The sequence below is a fragment of the Mercenaria mercenaria genome, chromosome 1 (genome assembly GCF_021730395.1).
Source record: "Mercenaria mercenaria strain notata chromosome 1, MADL_Memer_1, whole genome shotgun sequence".
Taxonomy (NCBI): Eukaryota; Metazoa; Mollusca; class Bivalvia; order Venerida; family Veneridae; genus Mercenaria; species Mercenaria mercenaria.
In genome coordinates this window covers 60,134,835-60,149,803 of record NC_069361.1, presented here as the reverse complement: position 1 = coordinate 60,149,803, position 14,969 = coordinate 60,134,835, and the positions used below count along the sequence as shown (strand labels likewise).

The 14,969-nt window shown below is 34.1% G+C and overlaps 1 long non-coding RNA gene across 1 annotated transcript; it reads left to right on the top strand.

Moving 5' to 3' along the window:
• The first annotated feature begins 422 nt into the window (after positions 1-422).
• LOC128555238 (uncharacterized) lies at positions 423-9,826 on the top strand. Its single transcript, XR_008369907.1, has 3 exons — positions 423-605; positions 8,121-8,224; positions 9,581-9,826. It is a non-coding gene; the product is annotated as an uncharacterized LOC128555238 (long non-coding RNA).
• The last annotated feature ends 5,143 nt before the right edge of the window (positions 9,827-14,969 follow it).

Genomic DNA, 14,969 nt, shown 5'->3' with positions numbered 1-14,969 from the left:
ACTCCCTCGACCTCACCCCAATGCGAACCCGACTTCGATATTATGTGGCCAAAACAAAAAAAGGGACAGCAGAAACCCTGTCAGTTTGTATATTAGATAAATTGGTCTGTTCTATGATGTAAAAGTCGCATGTGGTAAGCATTTAATCAAACAATCGATATTGTCAGTTGACATTTTGCATATAATAAGGGAAAAGGAAAATGAAGAAAACCTTCATGCTTTAATATCAATAATCATAATTGGGGTGTATTTAGTACGAAAGAACATGTTTTGTACCAGATTTTACCGTTTTTAATGGGAATTCTACAAAAACGGCAGTCCCTCGTCAAACTGTACAGAAGTGTTTACATGACAAAGAATTGCACTGAACAAGTGTTTCTGGTTGGAAGAGTACAATGTGGGCTCCTGTCTCACTGGTTGTTTTCAGTCAAACGTGAAAAGGTCATTAGAAAACGTACCGATGACAGCATAAATGTGGTCAGTCGGCCATATTTCTCCACCGCTTCTGCGACGAATCCTCGAGCGCAGCGGGGTTGGAACCTACGCTTCTGCGTAGAAAAAGTAGGCATCGAACACAACGATTGTCCACGAAACGCTTGATTTAGGTAGGTGTTTATTATTTGCTTGTAAAAAGTGAATGGAATAAATGTTAATAAGATTATGTATAAATTCTTGAACATTCCTATAGGTAACCAGACCTGTAAACCCAGAGTCTAGAGGTCCGGTAATCAATACGAATGCCGAGAATGGCATTACAAAGAGGAGACTATATTTAATCATTAAAATCGGGAGATGATTTCAAAAGTTTGCTCTCGTATTTTTCTTGTCATTGCATTATATAAGTGACACTGGAAACAGATGTATTTATAATTCTTTAGTCCTTGGAAAATTCGATCGAAAATTTGATAAATAATGAATAGGAATTTGTGCGCTGTAATCGGAGGCATTTATTAAATAAATATAGTCTCCTCTTTATAAACACTGTTTTTAGTATTCATACTAATTGGGAATTTAAAGCTCAAAAATTGGAAAAACCTACGTTTTTTGCTTTGGAACTGCCTCCTTTTACCGGGAAACAGCTCTGACATTGGTAAAACAGCATTAAATAGTACATGTATATTGAATTTCGGACCTCTAGACTCCAGGTCTTGAGATCCGTTTACCGGATCCCTAGCCAATACCTTTCCCCAAAAGCCAAACCAAAAATTTCAGATGCACTGCAGCACGAAGTACACGGCTACTAAACGCTAGCGCCACCACCAAATTGTGGTGATAAGGAAAAGAGCTATCGACATTTCCGTGGTGCAGCTATCGCCCGTTTCTATTTGTAAACACGTGAGTAAAATCAATATTTTATCTTATGTTTTTATTGATAGAACTTTTTTCGAAAATCGGAGAATGTAGTTCCGTGTAACAACACTTTTACTACAGGTTGGCTGTTATTTCATTAAAATATTATGCAAATTGTGGTGTCAGGAGCTTTTCTCCCGAATCTGACTGTGGCACATTTTCATATGGGCCAGTATTCGAACACCATTCCGATGAATAGACACACTGTAAGAACATACCTGCGCATGCAAATGGTGCAGAAATGATAAACAATTATATGCGCACACACCATGAATAATAGAATCTCGGGTTAGAAGAAATATACCAGGATTTTTAAAAGTGGTGGCGCTGTAACTCTAGTGGTGGCGCTATACAGTAGTGGTGGCGCTGTTACGACATTCAATAATACGAACTGCTGACGCGTTCGGAACAAAACAAACACAATATTCTCTAACTGATAATTTTCCTGCAAGGAATTATGTTATTAAAGAAAGAAAAACACGATCATAGTTTATTTATTTTTATGAAACATTCTCTATCCAAGAAAAAAAAGAACAAAATACTCACAGACCATTGGGACTCTTGTAGTCAAAGTAAATATTCTCCTTTGTTTAAGGTAACTTGACATGGACAACCAAGATGGCGTCACGAAATTGAGGTTGGTCACATTATTTACTTCTATAGACGACATGCTGCTACAGAGGTCTAAAGATCATTTTAATCATTTAATACACACATATACCATTGTAAAAATGCATTTAATTTATAAAATTATAAAATCAAAAGTTCTGAAACTCACCATGAAAACAAGTCAATTTTTGTGCACATTTTGCGGAAACGTTATGTATCCAAACTGAAAACAATTTATATCCTCATATCTTTGAATATGTCCTTCAGGTGCTCCAGAACAAAAGAACTTATCCACTGAGTTTTATGCTATTTGCTCTGTTATTTCATTAGTAAATTATAAATTTCAATATTTTTTTTTGGCAAATAAATCCAGTAACAAGGGGCTATGCAATTCCAAAAATATGTTTATCGTAAAACTCTCCCAGTCCTATGAACAGAAAGGGAACCCAAACATAGCTGATTTTGGGTATATTACATTATGTTTTATGACCCTTGCATGTTCAAATACAGAAATCCTCATCTAAACTGACTCTATATTTCTTGGGCCGGGGGGGGGGGGGGGGGGGGGGGCGGGCAACAGAAAATCAAGAAACTGTACTTTATCAATTACATTAAACATACATTAATTTAGAATGGCCTAAGATCCACACTTTCCATGAGATTTCCATGCAAGTCAGTGAAAATTTGACATTGAGGGTTATTTAAACAGAAGCAAACATATTTGAACTAGGACACAGATTGAAAAGATTGTAAACATTTCATAAAATTAAAATACAAACAATGCAAAATTACTAAGAAATGAACACATCACTCAAAACTCTTAATATGTGAGGATGTAAAGTCTCAGAAATATGGACAAAGTAAACTTACATATACTTTGAATTTTTTAACGACCCTCATACTGCAGGCAGGTTTCAACTTTTTAGGGTGTAAAATATAGAAAGTTATAATTTACTAATGAAATTACTGAGCAAATAGCATAAAACTCAGTGGAGTTCTTTTGTTTATAAGTGGAGCACCTGAAGGACATATTCAAAGATATGAGGATATAATTTTTTTTTTCAGTTTGGAAACACAACTTTTCCGCAGAATGTGCACAAAAAGTGACTAGTTTTCATGGTTAGTTCCAGAACATTTGATTTTATAATTTTATAAATTAAATGCATTTTTACAATTGTATATGTGTGTATTTAATGGTTTTAATGCAATTTAGACCTCTGTAGCAGTATATCGTCTATACGAGTAAATAATGTGACCAACCCCAATTTCGTGACGCCATCTTGGTTGTTCATGTCAAGTTACCTTAAAATGTTAATGTAGAATTATTTCTAACCTTTAAATATTGTACTTAAATACAAACATAAGTGTACTTTAAATTCGGGTCAAGAAAAATAGTAGCAACACCTTTATTTCAAACGAAGATCTTTGTCCAGGCAATAATTCGAAGATAGTGAAGAATTTATTTTTATATTAATATTCTGAAAGTTACTTTCCTTTGTTTTTATACGTCGTTTGCATGTCATTGTAAACAAAAGACCTTACTTTCACAATTCTTTCTAAAAAGTGAATACAGTACATTTTCAATTCCAATCGATTAATATGATTAATCAGTAGAGCTTAGATGTACAATCTGAATCCATATATATATGTAGATTGTTTTATGTATGTATTTTGTTGAGTAACGTAATTTTAGTATAGTGTGGGATAGGTTGATACCATTGATTATTGTAGAAATTTCCGTGGCTTGCAGACAGACATTTTCATATATTAAAATTGAATATATTCATATACAACAGCGCCACCACTACAGTATAGCGCCACCACTTGAGTGACAACACCACCACTTTCGAAAATAGTCGTGTTTTAACTTTTTACTGTGTTTTTCGTAATTCTTTTATGTATGGGAATACGTGTAATTCATTTCTACATCATTTGCATGCGCAGGTATGTTCTTATAGTGTGTCTATTCATCAGAATGGTGTTCGAATACTGGCCCATATGAAAATATGCCACAGTCAGATTCGGGAGAAAAGCTCCTGGCACCACAATTTGCAAAATATTTTAATGAAATAACAGCCAACCTGTAGTAAAAGTGTTGTTACACGGAACTACATTCTCCGATTTTCGAAAAAAGTTCTATCAATAAAAATATAAGATAAAATATAAATTTTACTCACGTGTTTACAAATAGAAACGGGCGATAGCTGCACCACGGAAATGTCGATAGCTCTTTTCCTTATCACCACAATTTGGTGGTGGCGCTAGCGTTTAGTAGCCGTGAAGTAGTAAGCATGTTATTTTGGTGAAAAAAAAAAAAAGATCTTAAAATAGGATTTGATAAAATATACGAATTGTGTTGAATATAATAATTGATAATTCTTCGAATTTGAATGTAATTTAAACTACTGGGACTGATGTATTGTTTATGCATTGATGTTGAAATACGAGCTACATGTTATATGTACAAAGCTGTTACTGCACTGGTTATAGCCCTTTGGCATTTATGCGCCATTTGTAAGCGTCAGTGTTAAATAGATAAGTTGTACTTGCGAAAAGAGTTATTTTAGACCTTAGAAGGTTTGTTATTGGTTTAATTTGATAGATTGAGGTGCATCTTATCTATGTTATGATATGCTTGTATTTATATTAATGTTTTTTTTTATGTTTTGAAAAGATGGAATGCTTCTGTAATAGCGAGCTCGAAGAGCAGGCCCAAAGGGCCTGCTCGAGAATCGAGCTTTACGGTAACGCAAGTATACTTTCACACTTGGTGATGGATTTGAAAAGTTTCGTCGGAAGTTTTAAAAAAGCGCACCTTAGTGGACTGGTGCTCACAGGAAGTACTTCTTTCCGGAGTGAATACAGAACTTTATTCAATTGCTAAAAATTATTCATCACTCAACAATAATCGAAGAATGATTTTCAGTTGTTTGAAAAAAAAAATTATTTGCATTTAAAAGATCAAGCATCGGCCAGAAAATGGAAAAAAATGTCATTAATAAGCAGAAAGAAACGGGAACGCGGTAATGACGTCACCGTGATAGGATACCGGCTTCCCATACATTTTGCAACGTATGATATTCACTGTTATAGGTACGGTGACACTAAATATAGACGTTTTCAAGTGAATAGGTTCTCCTGAATTCTTGTGACTAGTGAATAGTTTCTTTGTGACAAATAAATGATGCATAATATTTTTAGATAAATCCAATTTCTTTGAGCTCGCTTTGAGGCTTTGCCTTAGTTCATATTATGTTTTCGCTTCTCTATGAAAATTTGTGATGTCAATAAATTTATAGCGAGCTCGAAGAGCAGGCCCAAAGGGCCTGCTCGAGAATCGAGCTTTACGGTAACGCATGTATACTTCCACACTTGGTGATGGATTTGAAAAGTTTCGTCGAAGTTCTTAAAAAGCGCACCCACAGGCAGTACTCCTTTCCGGAGTGAATACAGAACTTCATTCAATTGCTAAAAAGTATTCATCACTTAACAATAATGAAAGAATGCTTTCCAGTTGTTTGAAAAAATATTATTTTCATTTAAAAGATCAAGCATCGGCCAGAAAAAACGGTAAAAATGTCATTAATAAGCAAAAAGAAACGGGAACGCGATAATGACGTCACCGTGACACCGGCTTCCCATAATTTTTGCAACGTATGATATTCACTGTTACAGGTATGGTGACACTAAATGTAGACTTTTTCAGGTGAATGGGTTCTCCTGAATTCTTGTGAGTAGGGAATAGTTTCTGTGTGACAAATAAATGATGCATAATATTTTTAGCTAAATCCGATTTCTTTGAGCTCGCTTTGAGGCTTTGCCTTATTTCATATTAATAGCGAGCTCGAGAATCGAGCTTTACGGTAACGCAAGTATACTTTCACACTTGGTGATGGATTTGAAAAGATTCGTCGGATGTTCTTAAAAAGCGCACCCTAACGGATAGGTGCTCACAGGAAGTACTTCTTTCCGGAGTGAATACAGAACTTCATTCAATTGCTAAAAAGTATTCATCACTCAACAATAATGAAAGAATGCTTTCCACTTGTTTGAAAAAACATATTATTTTCATTTAAAAGATCAAGCACCGGCCAGAAAATGGGGAAAATGTCATTAATAAGCAGAAAGAAACGGGAACGCGGTAATGACGTCACAGTGACACCTGTTTCCCATAATTTTTGCAACGTATGATATTCACTGTTACAGGTATGGTGTCACTAAATGTAGACTTTTTCAAGTGAATGGGTTCTCCTGAATTCTTGTGAGTACAGAATAGTTTCTTTGTGACAAATAAATGATGCATAATATTTTTAGCTAAATCCGATGTCTTTGAGCTCGCTTTGAGGCTTTGCCTTATTTCATATTAGCGAGCTCGAGAATCGAGCTTTACGGTAACGCAAGTATACTTTCACAATTGGTGATGGATTTGAAAAGTTTCGTCGGAAGTTCTTAAAAAGCGCACCCTAGCGGACAGGTGCTCACAGGAAATACTTCTTTCCGGAGTGAATACAGAACTTCATTCAATTGCTAAAAATTATTCATTACTCAACAATAATGAAAGAATGATTTCCAGTTGTTTGAAAAAAAAATATTATTTTCATTTAAAAGATCAAGCATCGGCCAGAAAATGGAAAAAAAATGTCATTAATAAGCAGAAAGAAACGGGAACGCGGTAATGACGTCACCAAGTTTACCAAGTTTATTTCAAATCTTGGCCCTTTAAGGGCATCAGCATTACATATAAATGCATATACATATACAAATTAACAGCCAAAACAGTTCAGCAAACAAATATCACGAACCATCTAAACATTAGTAACATTTACTAACAACAGGAATGTGATCAACATAAACTCAAAGTAGCATGCATGAGCCCTGTCACAAGAAAACCGACCCAACCGTGACGCCGGCTTCCCATAAATTTTGCAACGTATGTTATTCACTGTTATAGGTATGGTGACACTAAATGTACACTTTTTCAAGTGAATAGGTTCTCCAGAATTCTTGTGAGTAGTGAATAGTTTCTTTGTGACAAATAAATGATGCATAATATTTTTAGCTAAATCCAATTTCTTTGAGCTCGCTTTGAGGCTTTGCCTTAGTTCATATTAATTTAAATTTGAACAAGTTTTCTTGAAAGGAGGATTTGTTAAGTTTGTTCCATTTTGACACAGAAGTGTGAATTACATACAGTCTCGGTATATTCTCTAGTATAACATTTGCTTTGACTTTCATATTTTTTGTGCTACTGTGCTAATGATTCTTATAGAATGTGTCACTTTATGTACCAGACACTTTATGTACCAGCACTTTATGTACCGCTTTGGACACCTTATGTACCACATATATATTATATAGTGGATGATCATTTTTGTTTTGATTTGATGAAAATGTTTTATTTTATGTTACTTGAAATGTTTTTAACTAAATTTAAATGTTAATTGTCATGATTAATAAGGTAAAATTATATGCACATAGAAATGTTAACAACATTCTATGGACTTAAGCTGATTAAATCAAAGTTGTTTTCACAGATAATTATCACATATTGACAGTGCTACACAATGAGATAAATTACTATATAATATGTAGGTAGTACACGAAGTGTCAAAGTGGTACATAAAGTGTCTGGTACATAAAGTGACTGGTACATAAGGTGTCGCACCCATTCTGATACATTTTAAAGAAATGATAGGTTAGGCTTCCCTTTACTGGAACTAGAACAGAGTAATGCACACTGCCAACCATTATAATATAAACACATTTTGTGTTTAACATATGCAAACATATCCTAGTAAATCCATTAAATGGTTTGCTACATTTCTGACTGAAATAAAATGTATATAAGGCTATCATTAAAAAATCATTTGTTTGTGGTAACACGACCTACCTGTGAAAATCGCTGTGACCCAACTTTTTTCCTGGACATGCGGATGAATTTTTTTCCCTATATGATTATATGCACAAAAAATTCCCTACGAACTGACTCACACAAAAAACTTTGGGTTGTGTTACGCGAGTCTCTGATGTTTTCATCAGTGCTGGAAAACTCTGTCTTACACCCTGGATGTAAGATGACAATCATCGTGTAAATGATGTAGAACAAACTATGTCTTATTATATGTACATATTTTAAAACATTCTAAATTTCTTTTTTGCAGCAATGGTCTGTGTTGATGCTATTTTCTCTAAAAGCAAACTGTCAGTAATCTGCAGCCATTCAGCTACTGTAGCGTACCAGAAATTTGAAGAAAGGAGTAAAGAGGTACCTTTTATTTCTTATTTTGCCTTTATTAGGTTCATACAGAAGAGAGAAATTTGCTTAACTTAAAAAATTAAATTAGGATAAATTGTGAAGAGCCTGAGTTGTGACTTTGATTCATAGTGGTTTATATTTTGTTATCTGTGGTGTGATATTCCAAAGACATAATGACTTTAGTCTTGATTTTATGATCATGTATATGAGGAAGTTATCTTTCACATAAAATGTGCTGTTATCATTTTGCACCTGCCCAGCTCATATATACATGTACAAATGTAAGTCATATACATGTACCTCCAAGCTGTGTATTGTTGAAAAATGTGATTAAAACAAACTTATGTCTCACCCAACAATTTAGTGTTTACTGAGTAAGGTTTGATAAACTGGAAGTCATGGCGTAATGTCATTTATCCAGAAAACATAGAACAATGCCTGGATTAGGCGTACGGAAACGAAAACCAGTTTTTGAATTAATGGCAACCAGTTAGTAAATTTATTAAAATGGTACTGTTACTATCTTTCTAAAGTTAAAATATAATATTAGAACACTTGGCACTTTAAATAATTCAAAATACTGTCTTAAAATGTGTTTGAAATAGGCGATTCACTTTAATCATAGCCAAATATCTAAAAAAAGAAAAAAAAAAACAAGCACACGGACCTATACATTTTATTTCAACATATTATAGGCCATATATTCATTTTCGACTGTGAGAAGGTTCATTAAAATCTACAATGTAGAAAAATTTCTATTAGCGAAAATGTTATGAAAGTTGCGATTTTCCCATAGACGCCCATTAATGATTATGAAAACTTGCGTAAGGTCGAAATTTTTAAAATCAGTGTAGCAAAAAATCAAGGACACGACCCTATCTTTTTTATTTGCTGAATTTTCTTGGTATATTCCAAAGTTTTTAAAAATCAGAGTTTTATCGAATTCTACATTGTAGAAAAAAAATTCAATCCTAACGTGCAGAACTACCTTAAAAAAGCATGTTTAGACTTTGGTATGATCTTTCATTGCATGGAATACATCATCAGTATGAAGTGGGCATGTGCTTATTGTCTGATCATACTATTAGTTAAGTCCCATTTTGGACTTAACATTATTATGTACAGCTATATCAGTTTATTTTATATTCAACCTACAGTTTTCATTAAATTCAAATGAAACTGGCAATTGGTATACTTTTATTGAGTTATGCCTTTTTTGAACTTTTTCAATTCATTCTATCAAGCATTCTCAAGGGGCATAAGTCATACAATATGACATCATTCCTGCTTTTAGTATTTAAAATTAACTCATTTTTGTAATATTCCTACTTGATCTTAAAATGTTGATAATTTGCCTCATTTCAGTGAGCTGCCATTACCAAAGTACCTCAAATATGTAGGAACCATGACATTCAGGCAGTTCTGTTCTGTTGAAATAATACTTGAGCTGGAACCATGGCATGAAAGAAATCCTTGGGAAATATATATAAGTGGAGAGTGAGACATCAAGTTTGTAAAATGAAAAGACATATGAAGCAAATAGCAAGTTCTGAATGCTGCAAACCGGTCACACATCCAGTTGGCTTACGGAAGGTCGGTGGTTCTACCAGGTGCCCGCTCGTGATGAAATAATGCACGGAGGGGCACCTGGGGTCTTCCTCCACCGTTAAAGGCTGGAAAGTCGCCATATGACCTATCATGTGTCGGTGCGACGTTAAATTTAAAAAAAAAAAAAAAAAAGATCCATCTCGTAGTTGTAGTTGTAGTATAGAGTTCTCTGTGTTTGTTTGTTTTTTTTTTTTTTTTTTGGGTTTAACGCCGTTTTTCAACAGTATTTCAGTCATGTAACGGCGGGCAGTTAACCTAACCAGTGTTCCTGGATTCTGTACCAGTACAAACCTGTTCTCCGCAAGTAACTGCCAACTTCCCCACATGAATCAGAGGTGGAGGACTAATGATATCAGACACAATGTCGTTCATCAAATAGTCACGGAGAACATACGCCCCGCCCGAGGATCGAACTCGCGACCCCGAGATCCGTAGACCAACGCTCTTACCTATTGAGCTAAGCGGGCGGGCTAGTTCTCTGTGTTGCCATATCATTTTGTTTCTTACATGTTGACTAAACAGGCATACTCATGATTATCGCTAATTTTCTTGAAAAACTATTATACTATTCAACAATCTTCTTCAAGCAAAATAGTTTCGAAAAACCGTTTTATAAAATGTCATTTTTCATTTAAACTAGTCGATTTTTTCTTTGCTAATACATTTTTGTACAAATACACTATAGTAAAACAATTGTACAGAATCCTCGTGATTCGCATGTTTATAAATCACATGTACCCATTTCATTATCCGTTGGCGATGTAGTGCCTTTGTGTGATTGAAAACCGAAGCAGTAACATAATCATCATCGCCATCCATAGACAGGAATTTCTATATTTTTGTGAAAGCACCAGCCTATTCCGAAACGTTTTTATAAGAAAATAATTATATAAGTCGCTAGGAAACCCATATCATAATGATCCCTAATGAACCACTGGCACCAGATCAGAAAGAAAATGCCTCCGTACGTGTTATACCCTACCCCTAGGTATTCTATAAGAACCATGGTCATGAACGGGAAAATATACTAACCCGTTTCAATCGTACATTTCTCAACTTAAACGCGCAGTTCGGTGAATGGATATGTAGCATATTGAACAAGCGATAATTTATCTTCCATCGTGCACCAGACACATTGTCTCAATATTCCATATTGCTGAGATTATCAACATATTTTATGCTTTCGTCAACGTTACAGAAAAAACTTGCTTGACCTTCCCTAATGAACATCCGGTCTAGAGGTCACGACAGTGTGCACATGTTTGGCGAAACGTAAACAAACAAAAACAGAATTTAAAAAATCACAATTTTACACTAAAACTCGAAATGATGAATGAAATTCATCTTGTATACGATATTTAATTTGAAATCGTACATTGGTCTGCATCTGTTCTGTTTATTTTATTCATTTTGCACATTAATGCTGCATTTTCACATTTTAGCGAACACGTGTAGTAAAGTGACGATTGACATACATTTTCACAACAGCCAATCGGAATGGTTTTTTAATCTAGAACGGAACTTCACCAGGGAAGTTCAAGCAAGTTTTTTGTGTTACGTTGAAATTACTATAAACTACGCGTTGTTTTTCTAAGATAAGATGTATTAAAGAAATGTGACCGGTACTCAATGGAAGATAAATTACCACTTGTTTGATATCCATAGTACACATTTACCGCACTGCGTGTTTTAGGTATGAAATGCGCGATTGAAACGGGTTAGTATATTTTCCCGTTCATGACCATGGTTCTTATAGAATACCTAGGGGTAGGGTATAACACGTACGGAGGCATTTTCTTTCTGATCTGGTGCCAGTGTAATGAACAGCTAATTTTGTGACTGCAGTTTTTGCACTCTTTTTCTGTGCAAAGCTGTGGCACGAAATTGCTAGCCCAACATGTATTTAAGCTGTTGCGCAGGTGTTTTGTCTGTCAAACTGTTTGCTTAGATTGCCAAAATGTCAATTAGGATATGTATCAGTGCAATGCAAAATTCGAGATCATTTTTTTCTCTCTTTAAAATAATGCCGTTGACTCAACAGGACTTTTGCAAAACCATATTTCTGTTGAAATTATGCTAAATCAATAAATATCTTCTATCTATTTTTGTCAACTGACCAGCAGATTTTATGCTTGATCGAACGTGGGTGTTAATTGTAAGGAACCAGCCTAAACGAATGAATACGACTTAAATATGCGAAAATATTGGAGAATCTTATACGACATAAAGGATTTCCAAGTGGAACGGAAAGCAGACGTTTCTTCAATCATTTTGGCGGGAAAACAGCACGTGCCTTCTATGATGCTCCTGTGGCATTGACCACGTGTTTACAGCAAATTTAGTATTTGCGTTATATCTTTTTATTTTTTAAGTATTGTCTCGATAAAACTAAATTCATGTCAAATACAACTTGGTTAGGACTCTATGTCAAATCAGAACCATTTTACTTTTTCTTGGCAAAATAAACAGTAGAAAGTGGTTAAACTGTCAGCTAGAAAGATTTGCGCTTGATGTGAAAACACTGGTCTAAAGTAACTGGCTGTGAAAGCATGTTTTTGAGTTACCCACATTTTCCTGAAAGTATCACTATCCACGTGGAGTAAACTTTAACAAAGTATTGCGTTGGTAGGGATAAAACGTAATCTGCGTTAATTGCGGCATTTCATTCAATGTGAGGAACGAGAAAATCGCGATTTAAAACAGAGCTTTCTGTGAGAGCTTTGAGACTTTAGAACAGACATTTTTCGAGTTCGGTGATCTACCAAGAAATACGCCATTTTTTTAGCAAAAATCCTACCAAAATTATCTTAGATATCATTTCATTTCATTTCATTTATTGGTTAATCGGCACATAATAATGCCTTTGACCATTTACAAAGCATACAAACAAATATGGCAAATACAGAAAACGAATACATATTTATAACTTAAATAATTGAACATAACTAATCAATACATTACCTACCATATCATAACATACACTAAACATTTATAAATGAACCTCATATAATTAAGAAGCAGAAATATGTTATAAGGCTTCTTTTCTTAAATTAAAAGCATCATTTAAGAATTTAGCAATTTTAAACAACATACTTCTTTCTTTTTGAAGACATAAAAGAGACAAATTTTTGAACAGATGGCCATGATACATGCCCAAAATATTTTTGACAAATAATTGCATATCTAGGACAACAGAGTAAAAAGTGATACTGTAGAATCTGGTAAATAAGCGCATATTCGAATATAAGCGCATATCAAAAGTAAGCGCATACGCACGTTCTAACGAAACGGTCTTTATGTGACTCCTCCATTGTTTTCTCTATTGTTCTAACAGTCACATAAAAAGAAAAATAGTCACATAAACAGAACGGAATGAATGACATCAAAGAGAAAGTACCGTTATGCAGTCACTTAACCATCATTTCGCGGGCACGGCCTTACCGTTATTCCGAGTGGGATAATAAGCGCATTTCATGTCCTTACCATAATTTTGTCTCGAAAGTAGGCGCATATGCAATTACTGGTAAACAAACAAGAGATGCAGCAAAAAGACGTATTAATGGATCGCAATAATTTTATTTTAACGGTACTTGGTAAAATCCAAAAACAGGTAAAGCAGGTGTATTTTTCGATAAGTGGTGTTATAATTTGTATATTGTAGTATTCTTAACTCTAGATACGACGTGTCATTTCATAACAGATCTGTAGTCAAGTGGATAGTGTGTTGGATCTCTATTCTTTTTATGTTTCTATGGTGTAGGTTCGAGTCTTCCTTTTCTAATATGATTTTACAAATTCTATTTTGCGGATCTTTTTTAAATTATCTTTTGTATTTATTCTTTCATTCTTGCAAGAGTTTTCGCTATTCGTTTTGCAATTTTAATAGATTTAATATCGATTCTAATACGAAATCCTCTGAAAAATATCAATAGGTACTTAGTATAAGTGCACGAGAAAATCATGATACAGATAGTTTTACCTGCATTCTTCTCCAGGTAAAAACATATTATAAAATCTAAAAAATCATAGCTCTTCCTGTATTCGAACCAGCACCGTAAGCTTACAAATCATACGTGTTGACCACTAGACCACGCCGCTACTTACATCGGTTTTGTGATATAAGATATTTGTCAAATAATGTGCACACCTGATTACCTATTTCATTGTTTTGGGTTGATCCGGTATTAGTAAATAAAGGAATTTATTTACTAATAAACTTTGATAATGTGGCAGTTGACCTGAATACAATCGACACTGTTTATTGTCCAATACAGGTAAATCCAATACTAATTGCTTTGCAATAGATCTATGGCGGATTATCTTTGAACATCCCTGGACTTACTGGACTCAACTGCCACATTATCAAAGTTTATTAGTAATACTGTCTGTAAACAATATTATTGTTGAATATAACAATACAAACATATTAAAGCTATGTATATTGTATAGCTTTTGACTTTGGTATATTATATGTGAGTGTTACATTATAGTTTTTACATTTCCTTTTTAGTCACTTTTTATGCAAAGCTGGACTGGTATGTTTTTATCCAGTCTACATTTTTTTTATACCAGTAGTAAAATACTCTCCACTGGGGCTTGATCCCAGACCTCTTCCTACATGGTGTAAGAAGCATTCTTACATTGAAATATGAAGAGGATTTAGCAAAATCTTGTAATACTTGAAATACAATATCAGAAGAATTCAAAACAAACGTATACACATTAGAATATATAGTTATGCCTGCATGTATTTTCCTCCATCTATTTTATTTCAAGAAATTGAAAATCATGAGATTCATCCAAAATTAAATTCTTCAACCAAGTGCAAGTTTAAGAAATTACCTATGTAATTATTTTGAAATAGTATGAGAATTCTTCATAAATACTTTTAGGTCTGTTGTGCAGCATTTTTTAAACCTATATTTCTCTTGTAAAACTAGAAATACTTCAGTCACACTGGTAAAATTCACTAAAATTGAGTTGTAAGAACATACAAATTGGACACTGTCTGTTTTTGGCAATCAGGAACATAAAGCAAAAGCACTTAACTGCAGTGCCAACTGCAAAATGAAAGGTGAACATTCATTCCAAGTTACATCAATATTCAACCATGCATGAAAAAGAACTTCAATTTGAAATTTGACCC